Genomic DNA, 8,150 nt, shown 5'->3' with positions numbered 1-8,150 from the left:
GGACTAAAGGGAAATGGTTACCATTGGGAGTTGATGCCGGATATGAGTTTTATATCAGAGGAGAATGAACCTGACACTATTGGAGGTGGGCGCTAGTGGGGAGTGAACCTGGGACTCAGGGAATTGCACACCTGTGGGGAGTTAATCTGGGAATATGTAGAAAGGATATCAGTGGGAAATAAACCTGGGACTAAAGGGAGATGGATACCATTGGGAATTAAAGACGTACAATGGGAGTTGGGTACCAGAGGAGAATGAACCTGACACTATAGGAGGAGGGCGCCAATGGGGAGTGAACCTGGGACTATGTAAAAAGGATAACAGTGGGAAATAAACCTGGGACTAAAGGGAGATGGATACCATTGGGAGTTGAAGCCCGATATGGGAGTTGGGTACCAAAGGAGAATGAACCTGACACAAAAAGAGGTGGGCGCCAGTGGGGAGTGAACCTGGTATTCATCTCCCTTTAGTCCCAGATTTATTTCCCACTGATATCCTTTTTACATAGTCCCATGTTCACTCCCCACTGGCGCCCACCTCCTATAGTGTCAGGTTCATTCTCCTCTGGTACCAAACTCTCATATCCGGCTTCAACTTTCAATGGTATCCATATCCCTTTGGTCCCAGGTTTCTTTCCCACTGCTATCTTTTTTACATATTCCCAGGTTCACTCCCCACTGGTGTGAAATTCCCTGATTCCCAGGTTCACTCCCCACTGGCGCCCACCAACTATATTGTCAGGTTCATTCTCCTCTGGTACCAAACTCCCATATCCGGCTTCAACTTTCAATGGTATCCATCTCCCTTTAGTCCCAGGTGTATTTCCCACTGATATCCTTTTCACATAGTCCCCACTGGTGTACACCGCCCTGATTCCCAGGATCACCCCCCCCCCTCCCCCCACTGTTGCCTAGGTCCCATAACTTTGTCGGATATTGTCAGGTTTCGTTGTGGTTCGTCGGGTTTCGGCGGGTTTCGTAGAAAAGCACTGATTGCTTTTTTACGAAACCCGCCGAAACCCGCCGATATCCTTAGTCTCAGGTTCACTCCCGACTGGTGTACACTTCCCTGAGTCTGGGGTTCACTCCCCACAGTTGTCTACTTCCCATAACTTTGCTAGCACTAGTTCTTTTTTTAGAAACCCGCCGAAACCCAGTCCCAGGTTCACTCCCCAATGTTGTACACTTCCCTGAGCTCCAGGTTCACTCCCCACTGCCACCTACTTCCCATAACTTTGTCGGGATTCGTCGGGTTTCGTCGGGTTTCGGAGGGTTTCGGCGGGTTTCGGCGGGTTTCGGCGGGTTTCGGCGGGTTTCGTAAAAAAGACACACCGGACAAGACGGTAACAAAGTATTGAAACGTGTTTTACAATTGCCTGCATTTGGAATCGAGTCTGGAAAATATCAGAGCACATCAATAAAACGCCTTTTTATCTTTTGGCAAGAAAACGTCATGTATTATGAATCATTTAAATGGAATGCCTTGCTTGTCAAAAATTCTTAAATCCCTGACTTTGAAGGAGGTCTCGGGTTTAATTTTTTTAATTAGGGGTCATTGCTTTTGCTTAATAGAATAAGCAATTCTAACGTGGGATTTTCCTTTTGTCCAAATGTATCAAAAACAACAACTTTTTTTTCAGTATATAGTAAAATGAGCAAGGAATGTGGAGATTGATTAAGTATGGGTGGGCGTGAAGGTTGAAATAAGTATGGTGGTTGGATTGATTAAATATTGGATGGATTGTTTGATGCATGAATATATTGACGAATGGATAGACGGTTAGATGTGTGCATGAATCAATAGATGGATAGATAAATGGATGGATGGATGAATTAGATTGATGGATGGATGGATTAATGGATAAATTAAATGAATATGTAAACGAATAGAGGAATTATTGGATTGGAGGATGAATAGGTGAATGGACGGGTGGGTGGGTCGGTGGATGGATGAAAAGATGGAAAGATTAATAGATGGTTAGCTGAAACGATAGACTGATTAAATTCTTGATTTATTACTGTAATGATTAAAGACCGGATTGCTCAGCAGATGAAGAAACGCGTGCTCGCCAGATGGTTTGATAAATTGTTTTTACGTGAATTGGTAGTGGATAAGACTCTCGGATGAATGTATAGTGTGATGGATGGATGGGTACGTGGATAGATGGGTAGCTGATGTAATGGATGGATTGATGGATGGATGGATGGATGGATGGATGGTGTAATGGATGGATGGAAGGGTGGATGGGTGAGAAGCGGTTTTATGGATAGATCGATTATTGGATGGGTGAATAACGAGGTACTTATTTGCAAGTCTGATAACCCAAATAATTATGGGCCCATTGTTGTAATGGAAATAATCTCAAAACATCGCAAACTATTGTCCATTACAACAATATTAAATGCAGCCCATAATTGATTTCGGTTATCAGACCTGCTAAAATGTACACGTTGGTGAATAACGTAATGGAGGAAAGGATTGTAGGATAGGCTGCTCACTGTAAAAAGAGATTTTGGAAAGTAAAATGGGTGGATTGATTGGAGAAATAGTGTCATTTTAAATGGATAGAAATACTTGGGTAAGGGAATCACTATTAAATAAGAGCGGTCGTTGCACGGAGCACCAAATAGATTAATCAATAGAGGAACATCTGCTGAGTATTGGGGAGGGGGAAGATTGACTTCTAAGTTTCGAAAGATGAAAGCAGGTGGATGAGAGGAGACTAGCAGGAAGAAGAAGGATGAGAGGAATAAGGGGAGGATGTGGTGGAGGAGGAGGAGGTAAGAAGAAGAAGAAGAACGAGGAGGAGGAGGATGGGGGGGGGGAGGAGGAGGGGGGGGGGAGGAGAAGAAGAAGAAGAAGAAGGAGTAGGAGGAGGAGGAGAAGAAGAAGAAGAAGAAGAAGAAGAAGAAGAAGGAAAAGAGGGGTGGAGGGTTAAAGAGGATCTATTGAATACAAAACAGTGTTGAATGGATGGATGAGTGGTAAGCAATGATAGATTATTATTTTATTCTTTTGATATCGTTTATTACATTGCATTAATAACAAATGTTTGTAAATAAAAATGATTATCCTAATTAAGGGGATTGTGATGTTTAAAACGATTTTCTAGTGTATTTCTCTAAGTCCACAAGAAGGAAATGCTTTAAAGAATTTAAGATAATGTTGAAGATTTATAATATTATGCCCAATGTGGACCTGGGATTAGGTAACACTATTATGGTACAGTAGCCATCATTGATTTCTCAATCACAACTTGTTATGTTTGTTTCCCTTGTTTTCGGTGTGTCTTTTTTACGAAACCCGCCAAAACCCGCCGAAACCCTGCGAAACCCGCCGAAACCCGACGAAACCCGACGAATCCCGATAAAGTTATGGGAAGTAGGTGGCAGTGGGGAGTGAACCCGGAACTCAGGGAAGTGTACAACATTGGGGAGTGAACCTGAGACTGGGTTTCGGCGGGTTTCGAAAAAAAAGAACTAGTGTATTTTTTACGAAACCCGCCGAAACCCGGCGAAACCCGACAATATCCAGCAAAGTTATGGGAAGTAGACAACTGTGGGGAGTGAACCCCAGACTCAGGGAAAGGGAAGTGTACACCAGTCGGGAGTGAACCTGAGACTAAGGTTATCGACCGGTTTTGGCGGGTTTCGAAAAAAAGAATTAGTGCTTTATTACGAAAGCCACCGAAACCCGCCGAAACCCGACAATATCCGTCAAAGTTATGGGAGTTTGGCAACAGTGGGGGGTGATCCTGGGAATCAGGGCGGTGTACACCAGTGGGGAGTGAACCTGGGACTGTGTAAAAAGGATATCAGTGGGAAATAAACCTGGGACTAAAGGGAGATGGATACCATTGAAAGTTGAAGCCGGATATGGGAGTTGAGTACCAGAGGATAATGATCCTGACACTATAGGAGATGGGCGCCAGTGTGGAGTGAACCTGGGACTCAGGGAAGTGCACACCAATTGGGAGTTAACCTGGGACTGTGGGAGATGGATAACTGTGGGTATCCGAGCCGAACTATAGGAGTTGGGTACCAGAGGAGAATGAAGCTGACACTATAGAAGGTGGGCGCCAGTGGGGAGTGAACCTGGGACTCAGGTAATTTGCACACCAGTGGGGTGTTAACCTGGGAATATGTAAAAAGGATATCAGGAGGAAATAAACCTGGGACTAAAGGGAGATGGATACCATTGAAAGTTGAAGCTGGCTATGAAAGTTTGGTACCAGAAGAGAATGAACCTGACACTATAGGAGGTGGGCGCCAGTGGGGAGTGAACCTGGGACTATGTAAACAGGATATCAGTGGGAAATAAACCTGGGACTAAAGGGAGATGGATACCATTGGAAGTTGAAGCCGGATATGAGAGTTTGGTACCAGAGGAGAATGAACCTGACACTATAGGAGGTGGGCTCCCCAATGGTGTACACTTCCCTGAGTTCCAGGTTCACTCCCCACTGCCACCTACTTCCCATAACTTTGTCGGGATTCGTCGGGTTTCGTCGGGTTTCGTCGGGTTTCGCCGGGTTTCGGCGGGTTTCGGCGGGTTTTGTAAAAAAGACACACCCTGTGGAATATCGGTCTTTATCACATTTATTAATTTTTTTTCGATTCTGGTTAGAATTTTTGGTAGATTTGGTGTGGTCAACCCCCCCCCCCCCCTTCCCCTTTTACACCCCGCTCTACGGCACTTATTTTGATTAATCAATATCCGTTAAAATCCTACATGGCGTGTATGAAACAGTGTCAGGCAAATCCAACAGGGGATCCAGGTTCAGGCCTCTTGATTAAGGGTTATCAGGGATAATATTTTTCTTATTCTTTTATCTTTTTTTTTTTTCGTTTCTGTTTTTTTGCTTTGTTTTTTGGGGGGTTATTTTTGGCATTACAACCCATTTCGCAACAAATCATCATCATCATCATCATCATCATCATCATCATCATCATCATCATCATCATCATCATCATCATCATCATCATCACCACCACCACCACCATCATCATCATCATCATCATCATCATCATCATCATCATCATCATCATCATCAAAATCAGCATCTTCATCATCGTCGTCATCATCATCACCATCATCATCATCACAATCATCATCACCATCATCAGCATCATCATCATCATCATCATCATCATCATCATCATCATCACCATCTCTGGGTATCTATCCCAAAGTCTCATTCCGATGCCGCACATGACCTCTGGCCAGTAATAAGTCAGAATGTCTGGGTTGTGATACTGACTGCGGCCAGCGGCCAAATGGTAAAAAAAAAAAGAGAGAAATAAAGGAAAGGATAAAAAGATAGAAGAGAAAAAGGTGGTATTCATGGGGGTGATTTGCCCTTTTTTCATGTTAATCTCTTCGTTCTTTTTTCTCACCTCTTTCTCACTGCTTGACCTTATCATCATCATCATTATCATCATCATCATCATCATCATCATCATCATCATCATCATCATCATCATCATCATCATCATCATCATCTTCGTCGTCGTCGTCGTCGTCATCATCATCATGTATGTATGTAACCCTTTTTAAAAAAAATAACGGTCTAAAGTGATGGGTATACTGATGACAACACCCTACTTATATTATGAGTTTTTAAAGCGATACTAGGCTGTTAGAAGATATGGACTGTAAATAAGTAATGAACAAAAATGAATACAACAGCTTAGAAGGAAAATCCCAACAATATAGGAAAAGTGGAACGTTTTGAGCTAGCGGGTCAAGGTCCTTCGGTATTTGGTGTTTTGTTCTTATTTTTCAAAGATTGTATATATATATATATATATATATATATATATATATATATATATATATATATATATATATATATATATCTACTGTGTTCATTAATTTGTATTTGATTTGAAATACACTTTATACAAAGTTGCTGCAATAAAGCTTTGCTTCAATATTAACACTCTCTCAGGGATATAAAGAATAGAAAATCTCAGCCCCTGCCTGAATCAGATTTTTTTCCCATGTTATATCTACTCTTTACAAACATAGGGTTGGGGGTTATCATTGTTCCGTAAAGTTTTCGCCAACGAGGACAGAGTTATTGGTAAATCTAAAAGCCATGAAACTATTTTTTATAAATTGATATTATACTGGTAAATAGAAAACCTGTTTTGAAATAAAGGGCATGTCTACTACCCGTTGATGCAAATGGTTATTTAGAATATTTGCTGGGGCATGATGATCGCCTCGTTGCCCAGATTCATTTGCTCGCACCTACAGACTATTATCGGACCGATTTTGATCAATGAGGGCTCAAAAGATTCGTCTCAATCTATGTTAATTTCCACGATACGGTTGTACAATAGGTAAATAGATGATTGCCTATTTGTAATAGACTTAATGTCTCAACAAATATTGCTCCACTAGTATTTTAATTGCTAAGGAACTAAAAATAAAATGCCATATCTCTAATCAATTTCGCGTAATATTCATTTTTCGTCTCATCGTTTTTGCCGGCATAATATCATGTTGAGGGAGCAGGTTCCAAAATGAAATCTTATTTTCATTTTAATTTGGCCCTCAAGGTAATTTGCCTGATATTATAAACTTCTATTAACTCTTTCTTGGATCTCATGTCGAGTGAAAATTAAGCACCGACTTTGCAGCAGTGCCATACAAACTCTTGTTCTTATTGCAATACCTTGTGCAAAGTGACAAGTAAATTTACTCTCTGCTTACCAGATATATTCAGAAATTTACCCGAAACTTCATTCTAACCCAACAGAAAAGTAGATTTTTCAAACAGTATAATAACGAGTATATTCTATATTTTGTTTAGAAAAAATGAGCTCTGCAAAACGGTGTCGAGCTTTTATGGCTATAACTATAACAAAATGAAATCAGAATAAGAGACTGTAGGCTGCATCGTAACAAATGTGACGATTTTCCTATGGGCGGTAAGGAGGGGGTTAAGCAGCTGGCATTGGCGTAAAGACAAAGATCGAAAAAGTGTGTATGAAACAGTACCAGGCAAGCAAGAAAGAAAAATACAAAAAAATTTGGTATTTTATTTTTTTCTTGAATTTTTCCTATCTTGTTTCATTTGGTACCGTTTCATTCATACTTTTGTTTTCCAGATGTTTAAATTGTGCAAAGAAAGTGTGACTCTATAGCTACTCGCGAGAGGATTACAGATAATGTCTGATCGATAAAAATTGATCGGGATTCTCTACGCCTCCACAGCTCCGTTATCCGGTCAAATCTGATATGTAATTAATGTTGTCGGGACACAGCAGATTGCTCAGACCAATTAACTCTATAACGGCCAAACTAGATCTTTCAATAAAGAAATTCTCCGATTATTTCTTCTTCATATTCTGCGTACGGCTATGTGGACTAGTGTTATGACATTCGCCTTAGGATCTGAAGGGCCTGCGTTTGAGCCGCGCTCTGAGCGGGGCATAGTTGAGTTACGGTTAAAGGCTCTTTACTTATATTCTCTCGCTACTCAGGTGTAAATTGAGTAACTGGCCATTAACAGCATTCACTCTTTCGGACAAAAAATATAATATCACCAAACATGCGTTTTATCTGGTCGTGTTTTGTTGACCAGACACGTTTTGTTAATCGCTTTGAGCACGTTTAATGGATATTGCTTTATATACAAGCACATATTAGAGAACAGGCGCTTGTGTAAGATACAAGTCTAAAAAGTGTGTATGAAACAGTTCCAGACAAAAGTGTGCAGCAACATTTGTAATGACCGAAAACGTCAAACAAATCTCATACCTTTAGGGATATCACTTCTTTGGCTACATTTTTTTCAAACTTTTAACTCTTTACACATTAAAAAAAATGTGAGCTTCTATATCCGCGCAATATCATCCACTAAACGTGCTCTAATAGCTTTATAAGTGATCCCTAAACAACAGTAACATTTAACATGTATGGACGATATTTCATTATTTTTTCCACAAAAACAACGGTATTTACAGCCATGTACTCATTTTAGACATGAGAATGGTGAGAGAGTACTTAAACATGGGGCCGCTCAGAGCGGGAGTCGAACCCAGCACCTTCCGATCCGAAGGCCAGGCGCGTGTCATACAGTAGGTCACAAAGCATACAACAGATAATGCAACAATCATTGCTTGAATCAACTTGAGCAC

This window comes from Berghia stephanieae, chromosome 2, assembly GCF_034508935.2.
Source record: "Berghia stephanieae isolate SIO BIC M18660-M18661 chromosome 2, UCSD_Bste_1.3, whole genome shotgun sequence".
Lineage (NCBI taxonomy): Eukaryota > Metazoa > Mollusca > Gastropoda > Nudibranchia > Aeolidiidae > Berghia > Berghia stephanieae.
The sequence above is the reverse complement of the archived record's forward strand: the minus strand, read 5'-3'. Positions refer to the sequence as shown.